This window comes from Gallus gallus, chromosome Z (genome assembly GCF_016699485.2).
Source record: "Gallus gallus isolate bGalGal1 chromosome Z, bGalGal1.mat.broiler.GRCg7b, whole genome shotgun sequence".
NCBI lineage: Eukaryota > Metazoa > Chordata > Aves > Galliformes > Phasianidae > Gallus > Gallus gallus.
Window position 1 is genome coordinate 73,720,401 of NC_052572.1, and position 18,018 is coordinate 73,738,418.

The following is an 18,018-nucleotide window of genomic DNA, read 5'->3' on the forward strand; positions in this document are numbered from 1 at the left end:
GCCTGAAGGAAATCCACAGCCTATGCAGATACACCCTGCAGGAGCAGACTCCAGGTCTGAGCTGCAGCCTGTGCAGAGAAGCCCAGGCAGGATATGGTTTTCTCCATGCCAGAGAAAAATGCTCCATACTGGATGGGCCTCCAACTATGTTCAGGAGTGCAAAATGGAAAGAAAGAGAAAAAAGTACCAGAGAGCTCATGAGCTACATTGCCAAAGCCTGAAGAAAAATGTCTGAAGCTGAGACAGAAGTACAGCTTGAGGTCTTTAACATTGAAATGTATTTATTTTTCCTTCCAGAAAAGCCTGAGTCTTGTTATTGATGTAAACATAAAGCCTCTTACAACAGCGTAATTGATCTCTGACACCGCCAAATTACATTAGCAGCTACTTCAGTTCATTGATGCATGAAAAGGTTAAACATAATCAAAAATATTATTTTGCTGATTACACAAAACATTTTTCATTTCAGCATATTAATCAAGTTCATATTATAAGTCCATGTGACTATGAACAAACATGATTTTTTCCTACGGCTGGGGATAACAGTTGTGAATTTTTCTGCCTGTGGCATTTAGCCTGGGAGAATTACGCATTTATCCATACAGAATAATTGACTCTAGGGAAGAGTCATCTATCCTACACTCTGTATCCACAGGGGCACAAGTATATTAAATGAGAAATATGACATATTACTTATTCATTTATGGGAAATGAGATCAGTTTCCAAAAGACAAAAGAAAAAGATAGTAGTTAATAGGCATATACATACACAAACTCAACTCTGTGAGCTACAGTAAAGATAAGCACCAAGAATTGTCAATAGATGGAAGAAAAGTCATTACTTCTACACTCTAAAACAGTGTTGCTTCCCTCCACCCCCCCCCCCCCCCCCCCCCCCCCCCAAGTGTAGTGTACTATAAAAAATAGATAAAACCAACCAAGAATAGTGAGTATTGGGGGCCGTGTAGAAATGAGTAGCTCCGAGGATGTGGTTGTCATTAGCTTCTCTGAACAGCAGCAAGCCAGCAAGCTTAGACTTGGTAGTGGTGATGAGTGGCAGCTGGGCTGGTGTCCAGGCAGGGATCTTCACTGGAGCTGCAGAAGACACTGTCAGATACACCAAATGGTCAGAAACTTTCTATCAAAAATTGAATGATGCTTGGATCTTCTGTTGGCCTAGTTAAAGAGATCAAAAGATGCAGAGGGCAACTAGATATTCAGGAAACTCTCCATGTGAAAGTCTCACCTGTGTCTTCTTGGGAACACTGAGGCTCTCCTCCAGAACATTTGTAGCACCTGTATGTACCCAGTTGTTTCTCCTCCATTTGACTCCTCAGCAATGACTATGCAGTATGCAGTATACCAAGTTTCTGTCAAACAAAACAAGGGTGCATTATATAATACCTTTGTCTCTGTACTTTTTTTCTCTGCCTGCCAATGATTGTAAAGTAATATGAAGAGGGAGGTTAACTTCTCATAGAATGGCATTTGATGCATCAGTTGAAATGGAAGCTGCTTACTTCCTCCACAGCCTTTCTTCTACTTCACCAAGGTCCCATAAAACCACCAAAAAAGCACCTCATTACTTCACATTACTCATACGTGACTTTGAAACATCTGACCCACAGCATTTAGATACATACAAGATAACAAGAATGAAAAGAAACAGGGAAAGGAGAGCATGATGGTCAAATGTGAACTAAATAAATGCTCAATACTTACCTTTCTAAAAGTGCAAATGCAGATTAGCCTTTCTGTTTCCCTTTTCCTCCCCATTTTCAACCCTCCATTCAAAAGGATGTGCAAGAGGTAAATGTGTAAAGAGTGAGTGTGGAAAGAGATGCTAACGCAGGAGAAAGCAGAGTAAAGTGAAAAGAGTGAAGCAGAGAGTCTGGGTCACACAGCAACACCAAGAGCTGCAGAGATTAAAGCAAGACAAAGGATGGAGTTGGGATACAGGAAAAAAGAACTGAGGCTGTAGAGACAATACTGTCCCAACAAAAGTGGCCCTCAAAGCTGGGGAAGCAAGGGGTTGGGCTGGTCCCAAAGCTGACAAATTGCAAGCTTCCTTCACATCAAGCTCTATACAATAGCTCAAAGCCCCATCTTGAAAAACTATGATAACTAAGAAGCATCTCAGACAAAAACAAGTGCTTAGCACTTCCTAAAACAGTCAGGGGAAAATTGGAAACAATGAAGTCTGAAGGCCTAAAAAAATGAAAACATGAAAGAAGTTCTTCAGAAATCTTTTTTTTTTTTTCCAGAACTTTTTTCTTTTTTTTCCTGACATGCTTTGACAACATCCACCAACCCAACTTGGACAGTATCCACTATGGGCAGTCCCCATGCTTTAGCTGCCACCCACGCGGTCTTCTGTCCTGCATGTTGTAGTTTTTAATGTAGCTAGTGGGCGACGTCTTCTGCTGACATATTTTCCAGCCATCTAACTTGAGCCTATGTATCATCTTCATCATTGCCTAGTGACTGCAAGGGTTGATGTCCAGAGATGTGGAATGCTCTTATGGCCCTGTGTCTTACCACATTCCGTATATCAATCCACATATCTTTGCCCCAGATAGGTCAGGTGTGGACTGTCCAACCCTGAGTGGCACACTGTGCTATCCAGAGCGTGAGCATTCAGCAGAGTGCCCAACTGTCTGTGCAGATGTTCAGTGTGCTGTCAAATGGCTCTTTAGTTATAACCATCCCCATGGCTCGTAGCTCAGCCCACTGGCTGCTTTGTTCATCCCACCCATCTTAGGAATGTGGGTTAGATCTATTACCCACCCCTGGATTGGCAAAGTTGTTTTAATAACAGCTGCAGTATGAGTTATTGGTTCTACTGCCCACAGTGCAGAGAAATAGCCAATAGCTACTTCTCTACCATACTGTACCTTCTCCATACCAGACCTGCAACCAGAAACTGAATGGGGTTCAAATGGAGCTCCAGTGCTGCCACAACCCCCAGCCAAACTGTGAGATGTAGACAGATTGTGTTTTTGCAGCAGCAGCAGTTTCCAGCATTTTTTTTTTGTGCCTTACTGAACTTATAACCTTCTAGCAAAGTAGCTATACAAGCTGTTTTTCACTAAAAGCTGCTGAGATTCAGACTACCACAAGATAGGGGAAATATGACAAATATTTTGTTTTTCATAAGAAAGATGCTAACAGAGTAAAGCAGAGATTGTAGCATTCTGACCTGCATAGAATTGAGAGTGGTGTGCAATGGTGCAGATTGCACTAAGTGCACAATTTCCGCCTTGCCACAAGGGGGCGTGCGCCCGCGATTACAATTGTGAATTCACGAAGATCTCTGCCTGATTGAAAATAATTGATTTTGAGCATTTCTCACAGTTTGGTGCTTAGACCCGGGATTTGAAGTTGCCTGTAGTGGATTCTCGCTGCTGCAAAACAGGAAGGTGCACTCCACTCTTGTTTCTGCAGCCCTGTGAGTTTTGGGTGGTGGTTCACAGAGCAGCTGGCTGAAGACCTGAGACAGTTTGCAAAGGCAAGATCCATTAACAGCTAGGGAAAGGGGGTGGATGGTAGGTGCTGCAGTTTTGATAGGCTGACCCAATAAAACCTGGCACAGATCAAGGTAAGAATAATCAGTATTGAGTACTGCTGTGGAAGATGGGTTTCTGGACTCTTATGCTGTATGGTGCAGTGCACTCCATTTTCTAGCACTGAGATTTTGATGTGTGGTCTTCTGCAGAAGGGAGGTTTCTGTAGTAGCACAACTAAATGTTGCTAGGAGAAACAGGTAACAGAAGTTTCAAGGGAAACAGGGACAGAAAGAAGGTCCCTAGAGCAGTGCCTGCTGTAAGTCATTTAGGAAGCGTGCTGAGAAATTGGAAAAGGAATAAAAAAAACATTAGAGATAAAGAGAAAATGATTTGGTACTGTGTTCTTGTGTGGCCCAGAGAACCAATACAAGGAGAATTAGTATTTTGGCCACAATACAGCTCTGACAAGGACTGAGTATGTCAGACTTCAATCTATATGTTAACAGTAAAACTGCTTTTTCAGAGAACAGTCAGTTTATGCCACTTGCTGGGTTCAGGAAGTGCAACAGTTAATCATGGTTTTACAGAATTCCATAGATAAGGAAGAACAGAGGAATTCCAGATGAGATCCTTTAAATTGCTAACCCCTCTCCTGTACCTGTGCTTAGGTTAGAAGTCAATTGCTTTCACCTCCAGAACAGTGTCCCCCCCCATCATAAACCTGACATTGAGCCAACTTTTCTAACTATAGAAAAGAGGTTGGATGCATGTTGTAGTAGGCATCTTGCGGGGGTACAGGATGTACGGGACAGGCCTCTCCCTAAGCATAGAGAGACAGTGCTATCGTGCTGACCTTGATGCAGAGAAAACAGGAGAAGAAGGATGAGAAAAGAATGTGGAAATGGCCAAATAAGGCACAATGTTATCTGGTGTGAACCAATCAGGGTGGGACATGACAGCACGGTTATGTAGGTAAAAACATATATAAGCTGTGTTTAGTAGTGAATAAATGCCATTTTGCTGCTCATCATATTGGTGTGCGTCTGCAGTCATTTGGCCCTGATCAGGCTATTGGTCAGTACGCGCAGAGGACTAACATCATTCTTGCAGAAAGCAACAGATGCACAATATAGAATGGGGGGATATTGGCTCTGATCACCCCCCTTAAAAGTTCTGTGACTAGTGCTGATGTTGAAAATAAAAAGTTCTATCAGCTTAAGAAGGAATTAGAACAATGCAAAAGGGATCTTATAAATTTCCCCTTTCCCAAAACAAACTATACTAACTCTACTAATGCACCTATGTATCCACTTAAGGAGGTTCCAGTGCTGCCAGCAGATACAGAATCATAGATCATAAAATGGTTTGGGTTGGAAAGGACCTTTAAGATCATCTAGTCCCAACCCCCCTGTTATAGGCAGGGACACCTTCCTCTAGATCGGGTTGCTCACAGTCCCATCCAGCCTGGCCTGGAGTGCTTCCAAGGAGTATGCATTCACAGCCTCACTGGACAACCTGTGACCTGCACCAACATCTTCAAATCCTTCTTGTGCTGTGGGCTACAGAATTGGATGCAGTACTCCAGCTGGAGTCTCACAAGAGCAGAGTAGAGGGGCAGAATCACTTCCTTCAACCTGCTGATCATACTTCTCTCAATGCAACCCAGGATACAGTTGGCCTTCTGGGCTGCAAGTGCACATTGCCAGCTCATGTTGAGTCTTTCATCAACTGATACTTCCAACCCTTTTCCTCAGGGCTGCTCTCAAGCTATTTTCCACCCACCCTGTATTTGTGCTTGGGATTGCCCCAACTCAGGTGCAGGACCTTGCAGCTGGCCTTGCTGAACCTCATGAGGTTGCCATGGGCCCACCTTTCAAGCCTGTCCTGGTCGCTCTGCATAGCATCCTTTCCATCTAGTGTGTCAACTGCACCACTTAGCTTGGCGTCATCTGCAAACTTGCTAAGGATGCACTCGATCCCACTGTCCATGTCACCTACAGAATGTTGAATAGCACTGGTCCCAGCACTGATCCCTGAGGAACATAACTCTTCACCAATCTCCACTTGGACATTGAGCCGTTGACTGCAACTCCGAGCATGACCATGCAGTCAGTTCCTGTGGGAGGGAGAGAGGTCCAGCTAGTGGTCCATCCATCAAATCCATTTTTCTCAAATTTGGCTACCAGGATGTCATATGAAAGTGTCAAATGCTTTGCACAAGTCCAGGTAGATGACATCAGTTCCTCTTCCTTTATCCACTGATGCTGTAACCATATCATAAAAGGCCACCAAGCTTGTCAGGCTTGACTTGCCCCTGGTGAAGCCATGTTGGTTACCATCAACCACTTCATCTGTATTTTCCAAGTACATTAGTAGGGCCTGTGGGAGGATCTGCTCCATGATCTTGTCAGGCAAAGAGGTGAGACTAACTGACCTGTCATTCCCTGGATCTTTTTTCCCCCTTCTTGAAAATGGAGGTTATGTTTCCCCTTTTCCAATCAGTGGAAACTTCACCAGAGTGCCACAACCTTTCAAATATGATGAAAAGCGGCTCAGCAACTTCATCTGCTAGTTCTCACAGAACTCCCTGGGTTGGCAGGGACCTCAAGGATCATGAATCTCCAACCCCCCACCACAGGCAGCCACCAACCTCCCCATTTACTAGACCAGGTTGCCCAGGGCCCCATCCAACCTGGCCTTGAACACCTCCAGGGATGGGGCATCCACAACCTCTCTGGGCAGCCTGTTCCAGCACCTCACCACCCTCCTTGTAAAGAACTTCCCCCTAACATTCAACCTAAGTCTTCCCTCTTTCAACTTAAAACCATTCCCCCTTGTCCTGTTGTTATCTACCTTTTCAAAGAGTTTACTCCCTTCCTGTTTATAGGCTCCCTTCAGGTACTGAAAGGCTGCAATGGGGTCGCCCCTCAGCCTTCTCTTCTCCAGGCTGAACAAGCCCAGCTCCCTCAGCCTGTCTTCCTGGGAGAGGTGCTCCAGCCCCCTGATCATCTTCGTGGCCCTCCTCTGGACCCTCTCCAACAGCTCTCTGTCTTGTACTGGGGGCTCCATACCTGGACACAGTACTCCAGATGGAGCTTCACAAGAGCAGAGTAGAGAGGGATAATCACCTCCCTGTCCCTGCTGGCCACCCCTCTCATGATGGAGCGCAGGATACGGTTTGCTTTCCGAGCTGCAAGAGCACACTGCTGGTTCATGTTAAGCTTTTCATCCACCAGGACCCCCAGGTCCTTCTCTGCAGTGCTGCTCTCAAGGACTGCTTCTTCCAGTCTGTATGGATGCCTGGGGTTCCTCTGGCCCAAGTGCAAAACTTTGCCGCGTTGAACCTCATTAGGTTTACCCAAGCCCACCTTTCAAGTCTGTCAAGGTCCCTCTGAATGGCATCCCTTCCTTCCTCTGTGTCAACCGCACCGCTCAGCTTGTTGTCATCAGCAAACTTGCTGAGGGTGCACTCAATTCTATCACTGATGTAATTGATAAAGATGTTAAAGAGCATCGGTCCCAAGACAGACCTCTGGGGGACTCCACTCATTACTGGCCTCCACCTGGACATAGAACCATTGATCACGGCCCTCTGTCTGTGGCCTTCCAACCAAATTCTTATCCAACAAGTGGTCCACCCATCAAATCCACAACCCTCCAATTTGGAGATAAGGATGTGGTGGGGGACCATGTCAAAGGCTTTGGTCAAGTCCAGGTAAATGACATCAGCCACCTTCCCTTTGTCCACCAATGCCATCACTCATCATAGAAGGCCATCAGATTGGTTAAGCATCACCTCCCCCTGCTGAAGCTGTGCTGGCTGTCTCGGATCACGCACTCATTCCTCACGTGATAGAGCAGGTCGTCCAGGAGGATCTGTTCCATGATCTTCCCAGGCACAGAGGTGACACTCACCAGCCTGTAGTTCCCTGGGTCCTCCTTGCTCCCTTTCTTGTAAATGGGAGTGATGTAACCCTTCCTCCAGTCGTCTGGGATCTCCCCTGACAGCCACGACTTCTCAAATATGATGGAGAGCAGCTCAGCAACCACCTCAGCCAGCTTCTTCAGAACCCTAGGATGCACGCCATCTGGCCCCAAAGACTTGTACTCATCCAGTCTCGTGAAGCAGTCTCAGACTTGCTCTGCCCTTACAGTGGGGGGGGGGGATTTACCCCCCTGGTCCTCACCTAGAGGTTTGGGGATGCAGGGCTCAGGGACGTGAGAAAGACTAGAATCCTGGCCACCAGTGAAGACCGAGGCAAAGAACTCATTCAGTACCTCAGCTTTCTCTTCGTCCGTTGAAGCCAGTTCTCCTTTTAAATTTACTAAGGAAGGTACACCTGTTTTGACCTGTCTCTTCTGGCCAATGTACCTGTAGAATGTCTTATTGTTTTTCACATCCCTCACCAAGTTCAGTTCTACCTGGGCCTTGGCTTTCCTGATCCTACATCTGCAAGTCTGGATGGCATCCCTGTACTCTTCCCAGGTGACACGCCCTTGTTTCCAGAGCTTGTACACACCTTTCTTCACCCTCAGTGTGCCCAGTAGGTCCTTGCCAAGCCATGCCAGTTTCCTATCTCGTCAGCCCACTTTCTTATTCAGAGGAATAGAGACCTCTTGTGCTTTCAGGAGGGCATCCTTGAAGAGCAGCTAGCTCTCCTCAACATCTTTATCTTTTAGGACAGCATCCCAGGGGATCTTAGCCAACAATCCATTGAACAGCTTAAAGTTTGCTCTTCCAAAGTTCAGGGTCTTGACCCCACCCTTTGCCAGGTCCACATCCCTCAAGATCACAAACTCAACCAGGGCATGGTTGCTGCAGCCCAGGCTGCCTCCAACATTGACATCTTTGATGATCTCTTCCGCGCTGGTGAGCAGCACGTCCAGCAACCCTGGAAGAAGAAGTTATCATCAACACATTCCAGGAACCTCTTCGATTTCTGGGGCACTGTTGCACTGTCCCTCCAACAGATATCAAGGTGGTTGAGGTCCCTCATGAGGAACATGTTTTGTGAATGTGAAGCTGCTCCCACCTGTTTATAGAGAGACTCATCCACTTGGTCTTCCTGATCAGGTGACCTGTAGTGGACCCACACTATGATGTCTCCTTCCCCTGCTTTCCCTTTAACCCTAACCCATAAGCTCTCTCTCAGCTCTTTGTCAATCTCCAACTTGTCAATCCACGGACTCCTGGCAGTCATTGATGTAGAAGGCAATATCCCCTTCCTTTCTCCTCTGCCTGTCTCTCCTAAAGAGTTTATACCCATCTATTCCTACACTCCGGTCATGAGAGTCATTCCACCACATCTCAGGGATGCCAATGACATTGTAGCCCTGTAGGCACATATACCCCTACAACTCCTCCTGCTTGTTCTCCATGCTCCACACATTGGTGTACAGGCACTTGACTTAGGATCCCATTGAGGCTGATCTACCAATTAGAGTTCCTTTATCCTATAACTTAGGTGCCATCTTACTGGCCTGTGATTCTACTCCAGACCCAGGACTTCCATTACCACTGTCAGCCTCAATGTGCAATGATTTGAGGACTCCCACCCCCAAGCAACATATAGGGTATATAAACTCTCCTCTTACTAGCAAAGAGGTGAGAAGTTTTAAAAAAGAAATGAAATCTTTGATGGAAGATTCTACAAGGGGAGCTGAACAGTTCAATCAGTTTTTGAGATCCAACATTTACTGCTGGGGGAAGATTATGTATTTGAAGTATACAGCTTAACGAGGAAGAAAGAAGAATGATGTTACAATCCAAAAGATCAATGCAGTAGAAGGGCAGTACAGGAGTATAATAGCAAAGGGACTAGCGCAAATGGAATGGTGCTTCAAAGGAAAAGTGCTTACCTGTCCCTGAAGATGTAGGCTCACACAGAAAATTCCACAATGGAGGGATCTCCAACCAGAGATCCTTCCCCAGTGGCAGTCAGCCCTTAAATGCAGGCTAAGAGAGGTGCAGTCAGGCTCCACCCCTTCTGCTCACACAGCTGAATTGCCTTCACCTGTGCTCCCAGGGTTGACTGGGTCCTTTCCCCAGGTGCTCAATCAGTGGGTCAGGCCATGACTCAACAGGTACCATACCAATGATAAGATGAGACGCTATGTAGGAGTGGGAGAAATTGCACCCCAAGGTCCAGACACTGTCCTAGCTCCAGTAAAATACCCAATAGCAGACCAAGGATGGGACAACAACAATGCACGTCTAGTTTGGTTGGAAGGGTTAGATCAAACACACCCAGTATCTGGGCCTGTTTAACAGCTATTTTTGCTTGTTTTTAGGCCTCTTGTTCTCTTCTACCCCAATCCCATTGTAGGGAAAGGCAGTGGCAGATAACCAGTTTGAAATTACCCAAAGAAGGATGATGGTCACAATCCAGATCAAGAAAGAAAGATTTGCTTACCCATACCAAGGATTAGGACTCGCTGAATACTTCAAAAGGAGGGATCTCCAGATAGAGAACCTTACCTTGTGGCAGCCAGCCCTTAAATGAGACACCAGGAGGGGTGGAACGTGGTTAAACCCTTTGTGGTTGCATAGGTTCTCCCAGAGCTGGCTGTGTCCCTTCACCAGGTGCTCAATCATTGGTTCATGCCTTGACTTAGCAATTCCCATATGTCCATAGGTGGCCTTTTTTTGCTTGTCACAGAGGTCTAACCACTGAGTGGGGGAAGAAAGGATTGCCAGTATCCTAATATACCCCAAAAATCCTGCAACTGCTTCTGTATCATGGGAACTGGGAATGCTTGGACCTTACCTAGGATTGCACTGTTGCACACAACTTTAACTGAAGCATTGGTTCTTGTACTTTCCATGGGTTTACAGCCCACTCCTTTTCTTGGGCAGTCAATGAAATTACTGCCTTCTCTAATGCCTCTATCAAGTCAGACATTAAAATCAGATCATGGTGTAGTAGTGCATTTTGACAGTAGATGCTTTGTTCCAACTTACCAAGTCAAAACTGGCACCAGATTATGACAAAAGGTAGGCAAATACACAGAATCCTGAGGCAGGACTTGAAAAGTCCACTGCCTACCCGCCCATGTGAATGTGAGCTGGTCTTGTGATTCGTTAGCAACTGGAATGCTGAAAAATGCATTTGCATTTTGAACACAATGATATGTTTCTATTTCTCTACTCAATTAATCCATGAGAGCTGTGACAGTGGGTACATCTGCATGGATCAGCATTAGTTCTCTGTAGTCACCATTGTTTGCCACATACCATCTGACTTCCTGACAGCCACATGGGGAGTTCCATGGGCTGTGTGCACATCTCATAATCCCAACTATCTCCAGCTCCTGTACAGTCCTGGTGATCTCCTCTTGCCCACCTGGGTGTCTACATTGTTTTGTATTCATGATCTGGGGCAGCTGCAACAAACAAATAGCCTCAGTTTTTGCATGGTCCCTTAAAGTTACCCACTCAGCCTGGATGCTAATACATCTTTCTCCCAGTCTGAACTCTCCTACACTGGTCTGGAGAGACAAACCCCACAAAATGTCTATCCCCAATATGTAGTCTGGAACTGGGACAATAGTCACCCTGTAGTCTCGAGGTGCGAGACACCCAACCCCCAATTTCAGACATTGGAGTTAAAGAAATTGACTGTCCCCTGAACAGATCATCACCTTAGTGCCTGAAAATTTATTTGGATCTCCACTAATATGAAGCAGAAGGCGGCAAGAGCAGTACCTTATACTGGCATACAAACACAATAGGGCAATAGAAGACAACAGAGAAGAAAAATCAGCATACCCCTTCAGACAGCCAGTGATAGCTTAAGAAAAGTGTGATCTCTGCCTGGAGAGATGCTGCTCCCTCAGCTGCTAACCCTTAAGTGAGGGCTAGGAGGAGTGAAACCAGAATGCACCCCTTCCAGTCACTCAGGTGCTTTGCTTGTACCTGAGTTCCTTGGGTTAGCTACGTGGTGGCATCATCTTCTCACCTGGTGTTTGACCACTGGTTTAGGCCATGACTTGCAATTCTCATGCATATGTGTTGTGAATGTGTTTCAGGTTATGTTTAAGATTAAACAGTTATCAAAGAATATCACCCAGAGGCAGGTTATTTCTGGCAGTGGCAGGAGTGTAGGATGGCATGGGCAGGTGCCTATGGCGGTGTGCACACCCAGAGGTTTGGGGCTTCACCTCTAAGCAACTGCAGAATCCTGAAAAAATTAATAATAAAAGCAGAAGAGAGGGTGCAGTGAGGGAGAGAGGAAAAGTGCACTTTGAATCAGGGGATGCTCTGCTGACACTACCTATTGAATCCACTGCTCGTGTTTCTCCTCATCCTGCTTGGCATTCCGTCCATCTCTCAAGGGTTGGTAAGTAATACCGTGCTTGCTTAGGGAGTTTCTGCTTGCTGTTTACTGCGGTTATCTAAGTGTATGCCTGTGTGTGTGTGTGCCAAATAAAACTTGCAAACCTCCGAGCTGCCTTGAGTGCCTACTTGATTGCCTCTGCTTCTGAGACATCCTGTCTCTCAGATCCAAACACACCATGAGCCACTGTTTTCTAAGATAGATAAAAGGAAAACAGTTATGACTATATCAATATAAAAATGTATACAACACGTGATGCACCAGTAGTTGCTCTCTGCCCACCGACTGATGCAAAGCTTGCCCCTCAAGCAGTGAAAGAGAGCGAGATGAACTCCCATCCCCTTCAAAACTCCTTCTGCACGATGTCATATGGTATGGAACATCCCTTTGGCCAGTGTAAATCAGCTGTCCTAATTCTGTTCCCTCCCGGTTCCTTGGGCCCTATACTGTGAATGGCCTTGGCTTAGCAGGCAACTATAACCACTGGCATATTATCAACATTGCTTTTACTTCCAGAACAGGCACATCCAACCCATGGGCAGCTTACAGTGTGGCCCACACCCACTACGGCCACACCATCATGGCAGCAGCTCAGCCCTGCCAAGTGGCCCAGCCTGACCCTGGGATGTGGGGAGAGCACAGTGCTGGCAAACACTGTGACACTGCAATTTGTATGAAGCAGTAAAAAAAAATACATTAAAGTGATTTTCTTTAGCTTTTGTCAACATATCTGGTAGAGCTACTGATAGTGCCCTGGTGATGGTCGATAAAAAAGAGGGACCTATAAAATTAATAGAAGATGATGCAATTACCATCAGTAGCTCATGTTTGATGAAATGTCACTGCATCAGTCATTGAAAAAAATTACATGCAAAAGCTTTAAAAATGGATAATGTCAGACAAATCATCAGAGCTGTGAGCTTCATAAAGTCCAAGGGACTGTATCTGCACCAGCTCTAGTTCCTTAAAAGTATGGATGCTGATTATGGGGTCATCATTTGCTTTCCTGAAGGAAGGTGGCCAAAGGGGTAAAATGCTTTATGATTTGCAAAGTGAGACCAAGTCCTTTATGGAATCAAAGGTAAAAATTGCACCAGAATGTGAAGATTAGAAATGGCTCACAGAAGCACTCCTTGGCTGCTCCAACTCCTGAGATGGACTCTGCAGCTGCTCCAACCCCTGTGATGGGTCCTATGATTGCTCTGACCATTTTGACAGACCTTGTGGTTACTCTTGCCTTTCTGACAGGGCCCTGCACTTGCCATAACCCTCACAACCAGCCCTGTGGTCGCTCCAGTCCCTGTGACAAGCCCCACATTTCAGCCAAAGAACCAACTAGTGCCAGTATCAGTTGCCCCTATATACAAGACCAAAAAAAAAAGTCTACAAAAGTCAGAATGTTTAGCAAGGAGAGAAGCTTATAAATTAAGAGAAGAAGATGAAGATGGAGCAGGGCCATCACAAAAGCAAGAGGAGGAGAGAGACAGAAACTGTCTGACTCCTTATTTTGAGTGCACTGCAAGATTTGCAAAGAGGTTATGGCTGTAAGCCAGGTGAGTACATTGCCTGGCTGCTCCAGTGCTGGAACAGTGGAGCCAGTAGCCTGGACTTAGCAGGCAGTGAAGCCAAGCTGCCCAGATTTCTTTCTAGGGACAGTGGTTTTGATAAAGCAATTGGAAAAGGGACACAGTCTTTCACCTTACGTCAACAACGTTTTCAGCTGTGAGGGAAAGATATCCCTTCAGTGAAGACCAGGTATGTAACCCATGCAAATGGACCACCATGGAGAAAGTTATCCAGTACTTGAGGGAACTACATGTGATAGAAAGTAGGTATAGGACTAACTTGGAGAATAATACCGACTCCCAAGGTCCAGATGACATGATACATATGCAATCAGTGTGGCAGAGTTGTATGGAGAGCACAATCTTGCCAGCACCCTGGCAGGAATGAACTGGAAAAATAATGAAAGACCAATGGGGATGAAGTGGTTAGCCTACCTCGACAATATGAAGATGGTCTCTCCTCCTCCCTATGGGCCTGTGTCTTGGCTATGGGAAACTGCCCCAGCAGTTCCAGCAGTTTGAAGACAATATGTACTGCTCCCCATCTATAAAAAACAGTATCTCGAGTATTAGAACTAAGTGTGCCTTTGCTCAAGAGAGAAGATTGGGTGGGTACACACCATGTGCCACCCTGTGGTTTTACATCTGTGATCATGGAGAAGATATGAGGAAGTGGGATTGAAAACCCACCTCAGTCATACAGGCATGGGTAGATGTGTTGCAAGGGAAAACAATCACAAGAGAAGTTTTCAGTTTCCAGATGGAGTTGATGGTCTGATCTTATTTCAGAGTTTGACAGTAAGCCTTCTGCTTCTCATATATGAAAGATGAGTAATGAATATAATAAGCAGGACTAGAGGGACCCTCCCTGCAGCCAGGTGGAGGAAAGGGACAATTGGGTTTGTTGGACTGTGTGGATTTGGTGGCCTGACATATCAGAACCACAAAAATATGAGGCTCTAGTGGGTATCAGTGTACAAAGTACTCTAATGTCATCAAGCTATAAAGGGATAAAATCCTTTTGTGTTTCTGGAGTGACAAGAGGATCCCAGGAGTTAACTGTACTGGAGGCCAAAGTGAGCCTAATAGGAAATGAGTGACAAAAGCACCCTGCTGCAACTGGCCTAGAGGCTCTGTGCACCCTTGTATAAATTATCTCAGTAGAGGGTACTTCAAGGACCCAAAAGGGTATCAGTAGGCTTTTGGTAAAGCTGTCTTGCAGATGGAGGACATTAAGCAGCTGTCTACCTTGCCTGGACTCGCAGAGGACCCTTCTGTTGTGGTACTGCTAAGAGTAGAAGAACAGCAAGTGCTGATTGCTATTACAGTGGTACACCAGTGGCAATATCATGCCAACCAGGACTCCTGAATTCCCATTTATCAGCTTATTCACCAACTGGAGAACCAAGGATTCATCAGCAAGACTTGCTCATCTTCCAGTAGTCCCATATGGCCAGTGCAAAAGTCCAGTGGAGAGTGGAAGCTGACAGTGAATGAAGTCACTGAAGTCATGATGAATCAATGAAGTCACCGTGCCAGACATTTTAGAACTCCAATACAAACTTTAGTCAAAGGCAGCCAACTGGTATGCCACAACTGACATCACTAATATGTTTTTCTCACTCCCTTTAGCAGCAGAGTGCAGACCACAGTTTGCTTTTACTTGAACGGGCATGCAGTACACCTGGAATCGACTGCCTCAGAGGTGGAAACACAGTCTTATGAGCTGATCCAGACTGTACTGGAACAGGGAGAAGCTTCTGAACACCTGCAATATATTGATGACATCACTGTGTGGGACAACACAGCTGAGGGACTTTTTGACAAAGTGAAGAAAATAATTCACATCCTTCTAAAAGCTGGTTTTGCCATAAAGCAAAGTAAGGTCAAGGGACCTGCACAGGAGATCTTGTTCTTGCGAATAAAATGGTAAGATGAACATCATCAGATGCCCACAGATCTGATCAGTAAAATAACTGCTATGCCTCCACCAACTAGTAAAAAGGAAACATAAGCTTTCTTAGGTGTTTTGGGTTTCTGGAGAATGCATATTCTGGATTAGTGACTGTAAACCTTCTCTATCAAGTGATCCTGAAGAAGAATGGTTTCACATGGGGCCCTGAGCAACATCAAGCCTTTGAACAAATTAGACAGGAGACAGTTCATGCAGCAGACCTTGGGCCAGGACAGACAGGACAAGTTATAAGAAATGTATACTCTGCACTGCAGATGGAGAGAATGGCCCCACTTGGAGCCTCTGGCAGAAAGCCAGAAGTGATTATGGATTTTGGAATATTGCCAGAAGATGAGGTGGCATGTGCTAAAGAGGTTCCACTACCTAAGAAACTGCCAGAAAACGAGAAGAAATGTGCTCTGTTCACTGATGGGTCCTGTTGTGTTGTGGTAAAGGTGGAGGTGGAAGGCTGCTGTGTGGAATACTACATGACAAATTGCAGAAATTGCTGAAGGGCGAATAGAGCCAAATTGCAGAAGTGAAGGCCATCCTGCTGGCTTTAGGCATTGCTGAACGAGAGAAGTGGACAGTGCTTTATCTCTACCTGACTGCTGGATGGTGGGAAATGCCCTGTGGGGCTGGTTGTAAGCAGAACAACTGGCAGCAGAGAGGCAAACCCATCTGGGCTGCTGCACTGTGGAAAGATGCTATTGCCCAGGTAGAGAACATAGTTGTAATGGTACATCAGGTAGATGCTCACATACCCTAGAGTCATTGCACCGAGGAACATCAACACAAAAAGCAGGTGGATTGAGCCAGTAGTACTGAAGAGGCTCAGGTATATTTAGACTGGCAGCATAAGGGTGAATTGTTTCTAGCTTGGTGGGCTGTAATGTTAAGTCATGGCTTGAACCAGTGATTGAGAACCTGGTAGGAAGGGAGGGACAACACAGAGGAGCTCAGGTGTATGCAATGCACCTGAGTGATGGAAAAGGTGCAGCCAGGATCTACCCCATCCTAGACTTCATTTAAGGGTTGGCAGTGGATGTGAGGGTATCTCATTTAGAGATCTCTGCCTAGCTGACGACCTTACAGGCCTTTAGGAAGTAAGTGGTTTCTTTCTCTTATTTCTGCGCTCACTGCAGAAATGTTCTGCAGTCATGTCTGAGTGGATTTCTGATTACTACAGCCTGGGACTTTGCTGCTCTGTTGTCTTGTTGAGCTTTCCATCATGATACATTGGGTAAACTAGGCAGGATCAATAGCAATGTACATACTTATCTTAAAAGAATAATGTTCTGGCTGGTCATCAGAACCTCTAATACCCCAAAGGAGGAACTCCTGGGGGAAACTCAGGGATTCCTATGTTCCCCTTGGCTGAGTGCTGCCCAGATTATTGAAGAATTGGTACCCATTAGGGACAATAGTCCCATTATCAAATCTCCTACTAAGATGGCAGAATTCTTGAATAAATTAGGTGAAGCTTACCTAACAAGAAAGGGAAAAGTGTGGTAACATCATCTGCTGTAGAATGGCTGCTATTATTAATTGTTAACACATCATTCTGCTGAGGAAGAACTGAAAGAGGAAAACAAGCTTTTAAAAGCCTGTATCAATCAATTGGAAAACAAAATTATATTTGTCAGGGTGAACTGCCCATTTTCAAATGGTATTTCCCTTCTAAAATTAAGAAATATATCAAATATATATTCAGTGTATATATATATATATATATACTCCAGACTAATATATTAAAGGAGGAAAGACTGAGATGAACAAGATGCTTGGATCCTGGTTGATTCCAAAAATAAAAGGAAAACCAAGAAGGCAAAAGCCTAACTAGATGCTCTGGGGACCTCAGATCCTCTAGGAATAAGGCCAATAATTACCTGCAAAAAACCAAGGAAGTCCAGGATAGACCAGTGGGTTTGCCACCCACGGAGTGGCCCCCTGCTCACAATGTAATGGTGCACTCATACTTTCTGGCCAAACTCATGGATTTATTACAATGATTTAAACAGAAACCATGACAGAGCATACCAGCTGGGCTCTTTAGACTATGTGATGTGGGGGCTGAGAGTGTTGTTATTTAATGGAGATTTCTAAACTTGCATCTGTCACCGCTCATTCAGCCCTCAGACAAAGATTATATGTGCCTGTAATACATAATGAGGAAAATAATTCTCTAATGCAAAGGATAATGGCTGTGTGTAGAATCACATGAACAAATAAAATGGATGTCCCAGTAAATACTGGTCTATAGACTTGAGTGGAGGAACTACAAAATTACATTAGAGAACTCAATGTGTACTACAAGGGAATTTGATGTTGGGGGGTGCAATCAGTAATACCATGGGTGTGTGTGTTTAATGCATGTTAATTAATTGTTTGTATACATATTAAGCATGATGTAATGATGTGGAATAAGGGGTGGAATGTTGTGGTTTTATTATTTTTGTCATCAGTATTCCACATCATATAATCATGTAGTGCACTGGGAGTTAGAGTCAGCGCTGCAGTTCCATGGATTGTCAACAGTTCCTTTTACCTGTCTCAGAAGAAAACTGCACCTCCTCAAAGACTTCACTTTGCTGGTTCTATTTTTAATTCAGAAGGAAAGATGAAACTGGGAGTCATGAGTCTTCTCTTTTTTTCCT

The 18,018-nt window shown here is 45.1% G+C and overlaps 2 long non-coding RNA genes across 2 annotated transcripts in view; one reads left to right on the forward strand and one right to left on the reverse strand.

The window, feature by feature from the left end:
• The window catches only part of LOC112530619, a 51,791-nt gene that overhangs the window by 17,955 nt on the left and 15,818 nt on the right, over window positions 1–18,018 (forward strand). The window lies entirely within an intron of this gene.
• Window positions 269–13,971, reverse strand: LOC124417559. Its single transcript, XR_006932544.1, has 3 exons — window positions 13,843–13,971; window positions 1,247–1,370; window positions 269–1,107 (listed from the first exon to the last, which is right to left on the reverse strand). It is a non-coding gene; the product is annotated as an uncharacterized LOC124417559 (long non-coding RNA).